Raw genomic sequence first — 12,421 nt, 5'->3', positions numbered from 1 at the left:
CACCCCGAAGTGGGTTCGAACCTCTGCTCTGCCCCTGAATGAGCCGGGTGACTTTCCGGAGGTGGCAGGGCCCTCCGCCAGGTTTGGTTTCCGGGTCTGAAAGTGGGGCGCCCACCTCATATCTGCCCGGTAGGGCTCTTGTGAGAACTCGTGCGGACAAACAAATCACGCACATAAAGTCACGACTAAATCCATGTTGTTTTAAAAACAGGTATGATGAACCTCTGGTATGCAGAAGGAGACTCGGGTGCAGAGAGGTGAGACCACGGCCCTGGACCGCAGGTGTTGGGTGGGGGAGATGGAGCTGGGGGTGTGGACCAGCCCCGGCACCCGGCGTGCAGTGCCGTGGGTGCGAGAACGTGCGAGGCCTGTTGGTGAGTGTCGGTGTTACTGCGACCTGCTGGCCCCGGGGTCGGGGACCCGAGCCAGCGCCCGCTGTGACGAGCACCCTCTGGGGACCCTGTGGGAGGCAGACTGCAGTGAGGACCTCTGGGAAGGACGTGCCGGCCAGATGATCATCAGGAACAATGGCCTCTTCCCGGGGCTTTGCTCTCCATGAGCTGGGGAAGCAGAGGGGAGCCCAGAGCTCTCCGGAGTCCTCTGAATTCCGCTTGGGTCAGAGGGGGCTCTGCCAGGGCGGGCTGGCAGGTGAAAACGCAGTGTGCATCCTCAGGGGTTTGAAAGACCGGAGTGGGCCGGGGAGGCACGGGGCAACTTGTTGCCAGAATAACATGATCCACACCTGTTGCAGAGCGGCCGCGTGGTGCCGTGGCTACGAGCACAGGCTGCCTCTGCGTCGGAAACCTGGCTCCATCGCTGGCTAGCTGTGCAGCTTGGAGCAAGTTCCTTGGCCTCTCTGAGCCTCAGTTGCCCCTGCCACACAGTGCGGACAATCTAGTCCCTACCAGACAGAGTTGGTGGGGATGGAATGAGGTAACACTTGTCAAGTGCCCGGCACGTAGCACAGCTCACAGCAAAGCTTTGACATTTTTTTGTGAGACGAGTCCCCCCCTACTCTCGGGAAGGGGTGCTGGGGTCACAGTGTCGGGACTGGGTGCTGATGTCGAGGCACTGAACTCACGCCAGCTTGTCTTTGAGCATAGTGTGCTCGCACTTCGCCCCGCTCCCGGCCTCTCGGAGGGAAGTCGGTGGAGGGAGGCCAGGCCACCCAAGGGAGACCGGCCAGCTCGCCCGCCCTGCGCTCGCCCTCTGCGCTCTACCTGCGCCCCACACGCACACCGGACCCCTCTTCAGGGGGTCTGGGTTCCCCGTATCCTGGGGACACAGCCAAGTTCTCCACTGTGACCTTGGCTTTGTGACCCCTCCTCACTTTTTTTTTTTTGAAGCTGAGAATGTTTTCTTCTTACATTCCTGCCCCGTCTCCTCTTTTTTTTCCTCCCTCAATTTCTCAGGCATGAAGTCACGCAAGTTATATAAATAAAACGTTCTAAATAAACCTCCACTGTACTGCAGCGCACGACGTCTCTGTGTGTGTGTGAGACTGTCAGCCAAAGTAAATTAACCTCCGAGGGAAGTCATTTTCACGTAGTTAATTATTCTCGTACGAAAGAGACAGGTGCGCCGGGGGTGAGCTTCGCCCAGACTGCGCGGAGCCACCTCCACGTGGACACGACACCCGGCACGCAGCGACGGCTCTTGTTCTGATACTGTTTCTCGACTCGGGACCTTGGTTTCTCAAGTACTGCAAGTGGGAGACCAGAGGACAGACATCCAAGGTGCTGGGAGCTCAGGGGGAGCGCGGTGCCTTGTGCTAATGAAGCGGCGGGAGCTCAGCCTCTGTCCTGGTCAGAGGATGTCTTCCTTCTCCAGCGGAACAGACGGGTTGGAGGTGTTTGGGTTTTTAGGGCAAAGCAGCCTGTGGTGTCCCGCGTCTGTCGTGAGCAACAGTTCTCCGTGCCTTGGCGGTCAAAGCCCTGGCGTGTCAAATATCTGGATGTGAGAGGGAAATAGCAGGACGAAGGGGAAGATGGCTGGGTGCACTGGCAGCCTGTTGAGTGAAATCGTCCACATGCGAACTCTTAGGGAGCTGGAGCCTTTGGTGGGGTGCCCTGGGGCTCGTTTCTTAGCCCCCTGAAACTGCCAGTGCGAGGCCAGTCAAGGGGGGACATGTCAGAAAGCAGCAGCAATAGTGACATTCACGGGGGACGGAAGCAGACCAACCCACCCCAACGGACTAGAACGATGAGCCTATTGCATACGCTGTTTTTTTCCCCAAGATAAATGGAATCCTTGCGTCGGGGAAAATAAAACCAAAAACAAGTGCAGGGTACAAAGAACGCACTTAGATGCAACCTTGGAATCTTAACCTTTCTGAGTCACTTGGTTTTAAGCCTTTCTGCTATTCATAAGGGGCGTAGAATGGTATTTGAAATGCAACTTGATGTCTAACAGGTGAGTTTAACCCAGTCACGTTTATGGGGATTCCTACGTGACTAAGATACTGGGACTTAACGCTATCATTTTAACTTGTAGTTTTTAACTTGCCACGTTCCCCCCTTCTTTTCTTTCTTCTATGGACTGATAATGTTTCTTTATTCTCTTTTGTTTCCTTACTGTGTTGAAAAAGCCAATCTTTCTGTTTTTCCTTTGTTACCCATAATTTTTTTTTAACACAGACTGTGTTTTTCTGAAGAGCAGAAAGCCATGCAGTGTCTCTGTTCCTCACTCAGACCAGGGCCCGGCCAGTCCGGCCTCTTCCGTCCCGTTTGCGTGTTGCTGCTCTGCAGAGGTTCACGCCTGTCTCTGGTCAACACAGAACCAGCTTTGCTTACTGTCGATTGTTAACAAGACGTACCAGCTTGTTTAATGATGCGTTTGCTGACTCTTGCGTCCCGCGTCCTGGTCCTTCACCAGGGACACTTCTCTTTCTGTCGGAGTGCACCCTTTAGTAGCTTCTTACGGGAGGGTGGGGTCATTTGTGGAGATCAGCTCTTTTCCTCTTTTTGGGTGTGAAAATATCTTTATTTTGCCCTCACTGCTCAGTGATAGCTTCTCTGGGTATATGATTCTAGCCTGACAATTGTTTTTCTTGAGCAGATTTGTGTTTCTCGACATCTAATGTTGCCGATGAGGTAGGCATCTGCCAACGTGTCTTGGCTCTCTGGGTAATCAATGTCTCCTCCCTGGCAGCTAAGGATATTTTTCTGTTTGTCTTTAATACTCTGCGGTTTCACTAGAATCGTCTGGTTGCGTGTTTATTTGTGTTGATTCTGCTCAGCACAGGATGCGCCACTCCCAGCGAAGGGCCCGATACCCACAAAAACAAACTAGAGCGAACGGTAAGACGTCAGGTGCGAGATGGCTCAGCATCCTGCAGCTGTCACCTCTCTGCAGAAGCACTGAGATTTTCTCTGTTTCTGGGGCGAGACATGGTGGTTTGAAGGTTCCAACAGCAAGATAAACACGCAGAAACGAGAAAACCTCAAAAGGGGCGCTGAACACCAACCATGTCTCCAGGTATCACAACAGGCGGCACAGCCTCGGCGACCGCGAGTGTGGCGCTTGTGCACAGGCGGAGAGAAGGATCACAGCGAAGCCAGACACGGGCCCAGGGGCCTATGGGAATTTGGTGTGTGATACATGCGGCATCCGGAATCACTGGGGAAAGACAGCTGAAATTTTACCTGAGTTGTGTTGTGGTAGGTGTTTGAACATAAGCTTGAATGTGTTCCTCACTCCGCAAACTAGAATACATCCAAAATGGTTTAGAAATTCAACGGAGATAATGAAAACACACAAGTGTTTTTCAAATTGTGAGTGACTTCCTTCACAACCTGGGTATGAAGAAATCCTTTCTAGCTATGATACAAAATCCAGATGCAATAAATATAAAACTGATAAATTAAAAACCATATTTTATTTGTTTATTTTCAGAGAGAGGGGAAGGGAGGGAGAAAGAGAGGGAGAGAAACATCACACATCCCTAACTAGGGGCCTGGCCCGAAACCCAGGCATGTGCCCTGACAGGGAATCGAACTGGCGACCTTTCGGTTTGCAAGCCAGCGCTCAGTCCACTGAGCCTCACCCGCCAGGGCCAAAACTGATAAATCTGATTGCATGAAATATACACCTTTTTACTGTTTAAAAAATCAGTGTAAGTAAGGAGAAAAACAAACAGTAAATGAGAAACCAGTGAACACAAGTGTAAACTGTGTTAGAGACGAAAGGGTAATATCCCCAATACCTAAAAAGTTTTTTTAAAAGGGAAGGGTGTAAGATCTCAGACTTGATTAAAAATGAGCCAAAGACATAACCACATAGTTCATAAAAATCAATGTGCAAATAGGCCTTTTAGACACATGAAAAGATATTGATCTTTGCTCTCAATGAGAGAAGTAGAAATTGAAAATACACTGAGATGCCCTTTCAACCTCTCACCCTTGACCTGAAAACACCCAGTCGGGGAAGGCGCAGTCAGGGGGCACCACGGCCAACCCTTCCGGGAGGTCAGCCGGCAGTTCCCGATCACTACAGCGCATCCGGCCTCTGGCTCCCCAGCCCCCCTTCTGCGAGTTCACGCGAAGACAGACGCTCAGGCACAAGCGTGAGACTACTCCTGAGTGAGCAGTGATCCCAGCCCCGACACTAGCAGGGAAGTATCGGGAACAGCTCCGCATCCACTCGTTGGAGACGGATGGGTTCAATGACGACTCATCCGTGCGCCAGGTGACCACGCAGCTGGAAAAGCAGCGAGGGGGATCCCTGAGGACCACCAGAGTGTTTTCCAGGACGTTCTGTTGGGTGAGAAAAGCACAGTGCAAGGGAGTACTATGATACTCTGGGTTTTGTATGCACATGTGTGTATTGGATTTCTTTCTGAAAAGGAACATGGAAAGATAAGCCGGAATTAACGCAGGCCGTTGTCTGAGGGCTTTGGGGGGCTTGGGTGGACGTGGCGGGAAAGGAGACTGGTCCGAGGGCACCCCTTTATTATCGAGCAACATCTGCCATATTTACAATGTTTTCTACCTCCCGCCCTTGACCTCGGCCTCTTCTCCTGCCTTCTCCGGTCTGCACTGAGCGTTTTACGTGGTTCGTTTTTCTCTTCTGTTAGTAGGTCAAATATGTTTCCTTTAAGAATTCTTTTAGCGTTTTCGGTATACGTCTACAACAAACCCGATTCCGCTTTCAGACCCTACCGCACGCTCCATGGCAGCGCCGGTTCCTTGTGAGAGGGCGTCCCGGTCTCCACGGGAGCATCGCTGCCATGCATTACCCTCACCCGCTGTCTGCCGTCACCTCCCGCATCGCCGCCGTTACTGTTTGGAACAGTTACCTGGTGGGTCGGTTAAGCAGAAGAACAATTAGTTTATTTTATCTCCGTTTTTCCTTCTCCAATGCTCTTCTGCACGTAGCTCTGAGTTTCCGACCCGCATCCTTTTCTATCTGCAGAACTTGTTTCCACGTTTCTTATAAGACAGGCCTACCGGCAACACATGCCTGTGTTGGTCTGAGCATGTATCTCTTCTCAATCTTTGAAGGATAACTTTGCCAGATGCGGGTTTCTACATCTCAGGTCTCTTTCTCCTTTCCACACACGGAATATCCCACTCCGCTCTCTTCTTGCTTTTGCCTCTGGCAATTCTAATCTGCGTTCCTGAGTAGGTAAGGGGTTTCCTTCCTCTGGCGTCTTTCGTAATTTCCTCTTTGTCTTCGGTTTTCTGCCGTTTGGATGCAACAGGCTTAGCGTAGGTTTTTTGGCATTTACCCTCCTTGACGCTCTCCGAGCTTCGTGTGGCTGCAGTGTAGTGTCCGTCAGTAATTTTGAAAAGTTCTCAGTTCTCGTCACTCCAGAGATCTCTCCTGTTCCTTTCTCCGATGTTCCTGTCACACACACGTTGCACCTTTTGTCCCTCACGTCTCCCATGTTCTGTCCCCACCCCCGTCTTCTCTCTTTGCCTTTCGGTTTGAGAAGTTCCTGGTCACATTTTTCAAGCTCACTCGGCCGTGTCGAGCCGGTTGACAAGCCCGGCAGAACATTCCTTATTTCCGTCACAGCGTTTTTGATTTCCAGCCTTTCCTTCTGATTCTTGATTAGCATCCCCATCTTCCTGCTCACGTTACCCATCTGTCAGGGCGTGCCACCCAATTTTACACGAGATCCCTTTGCACAGCAGTCATTGTCGGTCTAAATGCCCGGTCTGATATTTTCGACGTGTCTGTCATCTCTGAGTCTGGCTCTGACGCTTGCTTTGCATCTTCAGACTGTGGGTTTTTTTCTTTTCTTGACTTTCAATTCGCCTGTGATTTTTTTTTTTTTTGTCGAAAGTCATTCGCGATGAGTCAGGTAACAGGAATGGGAGCACAGGGGCCTTCGGTGGGAGGGTCTGTGCTTCCCCACCAGGGGCTGGGCCCTGTGGGACTTTTGCCACAGTTTCGGGTGTCAGAGGCTTCAGTGTTCTCCGGGGTCCTCGTGTTTTTCTCCCTGTCGTCACTGGGCTTCCCTGGAAACTTAGTTTTGAGTGGAGCCTGTGTCTCGCAGCTCCCGCAGGTGTGGCCCGTCGTTATCCCGGGGATGCGCCGGGGCCAGGAGGCATCCTCTTGTATTGTGATCGCGTCTCAGGGTTGGTGTTTTTCCCAACAGACCTGAGTCCCCAGGCTGTGACCTTCAGGAGACTTTCTCCGCCTCCCCTTACAGGAGACGAGGAAGCTAGAATGGGCTCCAATGTCTAATTGCCTTTCGCCTCGGTCAGAGAAGGTTCTGGAAGGTTTCCTTGAGAGAAGGCCTTTGACGCTGAAAATGCAATGTCGGGGGTGTTTCAAAATGCTGACTTTTGTTCCTTCCCACCTGACGCATGAAGGGACTTTCCTCCATTTGCCACTGGAGAATCTCCTGCAGATACAACTCACGAAAGTGGGGGTCCCCCAAGCCCGGCCCCCAGGCGGTTTAGCTCTCCAGCTGCTTCTGTGCCCCATAAGCTGTGGTTGTTTGGGCCCACCCGTCCCTCCAGATGTCAAGGCAGCCGTTTTCCCTGTGACCTCTCAACAGAGTTGCCGATTTTCACTTTGTTCGGCTTTCTTCTCGTTATGAGGACGGGAGTGGGAAGGTCTTCGCACTTGGAGCTGAACCGAAGGTCGGTCTCCTGTTTTTGGTTCCTGTTTTTCCCTGCTCTCTGGGGCTTACTTTGCCGTTTTGTTCTCCTACCGTTTGGTTTATTGTTGGTGCTCTTGAGCGGACCCTCCTGTTCCACGGACCCGTTCGCTGTGCTGCAGGCGTCGCGTCACGTACACAGAACGTTCAGCGCCCTACCGGTGCCCGCGTTCTGGCAGCAATGTGGGAATCTTGCCTCTTTTCGTGTCCCTGTGGCCCCCGCATTTGCGATCTCACTGAGCATCGCATCGGACAGTGTTTGGGCTTCTGCTTCAGCCACCCGACGTAGTTTAGAAATTTCAAGAGAAGACACGTTTACTGTATTCTTTCCTCTTTCCCTGTTTTCTAAGATTCCTCCTTCTATCGTTTCTTTTCTGTTTAGAAAACTCCTTTAGCTATTTTGTTTTTAGTTTAGGTGTATTGGTGACAAATCCTCTTAGCTTCTATTCACTCAAACATGTCTTGATTTTGGCTTCATTCCTGGCGGATAGTTTTACTGGACATAGAATTCCGGACTGACCGCTTCTTGCAGTATTTGGGAAATGCCGCACCACTTGCGTCTGGCTTCAGCGGTTTCTGGCGGGAAGTTCACTGTCGTATGGATGGTTTTTCCCTTGTAGGCAAGGCCTCATTTCTTTTTCATGCTTTCAAGATTTTTTTTTCTTTTCTGATTTTATTTTCCAGCCAAAGAGTATCGTACATTTGACTGTTACATCTCTTTCACTTAAGTCTGTTGGAGGTCTACCCAGCTTCTTGAGTGTGTAAACTTGGGAACTTTTCGGCCATTATTTCTTCGGGGACTCCGCAGTTCCACCCGCTTTCTCCTCCCCGGCCGAGACTCGAGAGCAGGAGCGCTGGGCCGTCGCCAGGGCCCTCACCGCCGCGGGTCCCGCGGGCCCGGCTCCTCGCTCTTCCCGGAGTGTTTTCTCTCTGTCGCTCAGCCTGGGCCATCGCCGTCATCCTCGCTTCGAGTTCCCTGATTCCTCCCTCCAGGCTCCCCATTCTGCCGTTGAACCCCATCTACTGCAATGTTTACCTGGGTCGCATTTTCCAGTTTCACATTTTCTATTTGGTTTTAAAAATACCTTCTATTTGTGTGCTATGACTTCCTACATGTCCATTCGTTTCGAGTGTGCGCGTAACCCCTCATTAGAGCGTTTCATGATGAGTGCCTTGGAACCTTTTGTCGAGCAGTTCTCACCTCTGTGTCATCTCAGCGTTGACATCGGTCTCCGTTTGCTGGGGCTGCCAGAGCGAACGCCACAAACCGGCTGGCCTAGCACAGTGGGGGTTTACTCTCTGGCAGTTCCCCCAGGCGGGTGGAAGTCTGAGACTGAGGTGGTGGTTCCCCCGGACACTGGGGGAGAGGCTGTCCCCTGCGTCTCGGCTAACTTCTGGTGGCTTCCAGCAGTGTGTGGCATTCCTTGGTTTGCAGGTGCATCGCCCCAGCCTCTGTCCCCGCCTTTCCCTGGCCTTTTTTTCTGTCTATGGCTCTGGGTCCCCTCTTCTGCTGAGACGGTCACAGTCATTGAACTGAGACCCACCAAGACCCCATTTCCAGATCCCTTGCTTATCTTTGAGGATTGTCATTGTACTTATTTAAAGTCCTCTTCGGATTGCTCCAGTAGTTTCATTTTGTGGGGAGTGATCCATCGGTTGGTTACACCCCAGAAGATGGGCTCCGGAACTTCAGTTGGAAAGGTCACCTTGAACAGAAGGGTGTGTGTCCCCTCCCTGGGCGCACCCCGCTGTCACCAGCAGGCTCGTCACCAGCCTCGTCACCAGCCTCCGTCTAGCCCACGGGGTTCCTGAGTAACAAGGCCTGATACTGGAGGCTCGGGGCTCTTGCAGATACAGGGACATTGACAGGCTGTGACTCCGCACCAGGTCAGTCCCAGAGGTGCCTCTGCTCCTCCTGCCCCCTCAGCAAGGACGGCCCAGTGGCTGCAACGTGCCTCCATGCACCATGGAAATGTCCCCGCCCTGAGACACCGTGTCCTGGGTGCATGGAGATAATTCTCTGCCCTCTCCACCTTACAGGATTGAACTATCAAAGAATCCATGTGTTTTTCAAGGGCAGTTAAGTCTTAAACCATATTTTTATACTTTACCATGTTCATTATTTCTGTGACTTTGGAGCCGGAAGGGAGGAAGCCTTGTGTGACTCACACTGCCAGTTTGATGGGGCTTAGCCCCCCTCCTGCCCGTAGCGTTGGAAAAGAAGTTCTGGTTCCTGGAGCAGCGATCCCAGTGGTGCTCGGGCTCCTGTCTTAATTAGCGTGTCGGCGGGCATTTGTCTGATAACCGTGTGTGTCCGGGTAATGGCACCGACTCTTGTGGAAGAGTGTTAAATGAGACTTGAGGTTTTCGAATTGAAAACCTTGGATTGCAAAATTACATATTTTGGGCATGTATTAACTTGAAAACAAAAGCAAAGAGGCCCCATAGAATTTTTGAACATCATTGAACTCCCTGCCCCGATGCACAATCACAGTATTTTTGTAAAATTACAAAGAAAGTAAGAGGATGTGATATTTTATCTCTTCGCAGCAATTTTGTTTTCCCAGCACAAACTCAGGCCTGTAATTCCCGGAGCCACGCCGGCTTTCTGCTACCTGGTTCCTGATTGTTTTTCACATTCAGTCCAGGTGATCAGCCAAAATACATTTGGATGAAAATAGCAATTTGCCCACCCCCAATCCACTTTCTCTTTTGTCCCCCATCACCCCGCCAATTTGGCTGTAATTGTACCGTTCCCATAACAACAGCCAAGTAACTGGATCTTTGTGGAGGGCTTATAACAGGGTTGTCCGCAGAGCCGCTGGCAACGCTGAGCAGACCCTGCGTGTCAGCATCTCACGAAGGAGACAGCTATTGCGGGGGGGGGGCGTTCTTGGCAGCCCCGATCTGACGTCCAGCTGACTGCAGCCGCTGCGCCCCCGCACCGAGGCGCGCGCCCCGAGTTCCCCTCCCGCCCCACCTGCACTCGCCCTCCCCGGTCCTCGTTCCCCCCTGGCCTCCGGGGACCGTTAAAACGCCCGCACACAGAGACAAAACACTGGACAAAAACTCCTTCTCTGCATCTGTTTCACCGAATTGTGGCACGGATCGAAGAATTCGTGAGGTCTCAGGCTGCGCGCTTCAGGTCACGTGAGAGCACCAGACCAGCACGGAGAATCAACACACCTAGACAGGGCTCCTCTCATGTTGTGTGTGTGTGTGTGTGTGTGTGTGTGTGCGTGCGTGTGTGTTCCTTTCCGCCGAGCCCCTGCCTGGTTTCAGGGAGCAAATCTGCCGGTCAGGGTACAGGAGCTGGCTGGGTGGGCCTCTTCCTTTGTCATGGCCCGCGTGGCGTGTCACACTAAGTCGATGTGTCCCCACCAACAGCTACTCTGATCTCTCAGTAACGAAGGGGACAGCCGCTGTGCCGACCCTGGAGCCGAGCCCCACGCTCCGTCTGAACTGGACAGCTCAAATGGACAGCTCTCACGCCCTCGCTGGTGCGCTGCCCACAGGCCAGCTGACGGCCGTCACATCTCAGGGGCCGGGGGGACACGGAGGGGACAGCAGAGGCGGAGGCTGTGTCCTGCTCATCTTCCAGCGCAGACGCTGGGGGGCCGGTCGCTGCTGCGGGGCCCACCTGGAGCCGCGGGTGGAAAAGCCACCGGAGGGAACTGGAAACAGAGCCCCGGGGGGAGAGGGCGGGTGACCACCACCGGTGTTGCTGGGCGGGCTGAGCCTGGGGGACCTGACACCTGGCAGTAGCGTGGGCTCTGAGACCTGCGGGCCTCGGGGCGGGCCCCAGAAATGGGTTTCAAATGTGCCACTTTGGAGGGAATTTAGTTTTGAACCTGTCCGGGGACAATGCCAACATTTTGCGTTTGCAGGAACCACTGTCCAATTGAGCAATTTCTTGCGTTTTACTAATGATTTGATCAATCCTATGTGCCTTGAAATGGACTGTGATGTTTGACCATGTAGACTGTGGGTCACAGGCCAGTGTGCTGATGTCCCTGAAGCTTGTGAGACATGCAGACCCCTGACCCCCACCCCAGACATCCTGACTGGGAATCAGCATTTTAACAACACACCTGAGTGGTTCAGGGCACACAGGGACGCTGCTCTGGGTTTATCTTCAGGAGTTCTTCCGGATTGCCTCGTATTTCCGTTTCCTTGGGAGGGATGTTTGTTGGTTGTTTTATACGATGTACTCTGGAATGTAGCTCCAAAGCTCACCTTGTGTAAGTGTGGGTACGTGTGTGCGTGCATGTGTGTGTGTTTCTTTCTGTCTTGGGACCCTGGTGAGCTCAGTTGAGGAGAGCGTGAGCCTCACTGTCCAATCTGCCTGAGTGAGGCCCGTGAGCCCAAACTGACCAGCTGCAAAGTGGCCCTGGATGATGGCTTCGTCCCTTTGACCCTCCGCCGGCTTGTCTGTTCAGCGGGGAGAGGGAGTGGCCTCGCCCAGGTGTTTAAGGATAAAAATAATGTGTGCGGAGCCCAGAGCCTGGTCCCCAGTGAGTGTGCACTAACTCATCGCCGCACAGAGCAGCGCACCTGCGTGCAGGGCTCGTGGGGGCGTCTGCACCTCTGGGTGCACCTCGGTAACCTCCACCCTGACCGAGGGGCAGAATAGTTCCAGCCCACCAGAAAGTTCTCCTAAGTTCTTCTTATTCTAAGAGAAATAAAAGGTGCAGTCTTGTCCTCAGGAGGCTTTAATGTGTCTCTTTGGGTCAAGAAATCTAAAATATATGAAATTGTTCGTGAGTCATCACGAGTGACTGTATGTTTAATACTGTCTTTTGGGCTGGTGTTTTCACTTATCTGAGCCGCTTTAACAAAAATACCATAGACTGGGTGGCTGGAGCAACCGACATTCGCTTCTCTCAGTCCGGAGGCCGGAAGTCCGAGGTCAAGGTGCTGGCAGACGCTGTGTCTGGTGAGAGCCCTCCCCCTGGCTCACGGAAGGCCGCCCCGCCCCTGAGTTCTCACGTGGTGGGCGGGGAAGGCAGCTTGGTGGGCACATTTCAAGGGCACCGATTGTGAGGCTCCACTTCCACAACTTGTGCTCCTCCCAGGGGCTCCCCTCCGAATACTGACACATCGGCGGGGGCAGGATCTCCACACAAGCGTGGGGGGCGGGCCTAAACATTCAGTTCACTGCAGCTAGGGTCTCATAATGAGGGGAATTGAGGGGAATGGGGCTACGGGAAGGTAGGACTCGGAAAGCTTTGAGGAAGGCTGTGAGGGGCAAGCAACTCTGAATTACCTACCTATCCAGGTGAGGCAGAGATTCTTCCTTTTCTCAGAAGA

The sequence above is a fragment of the Phyllostomus discolor genome, chromosome 13 (genome assembly GCF_004126475.2).
Source record: "Phyllostomus discolor isolate MPI-MPIP mPhyDis1 chromosome 13, mPhyDis1.pri.v3, whole genome shotgun sequence".
Classification (NCBI taxonomy): Eukaryota; Metazoa; Chordata; class Mammalia; order Chiroptera; family Phyllostomidae; genus Phyllostomus; species Phyllostomus discolor.
This window is presented reverse-complemented; position numbering follows the sequence as displayed.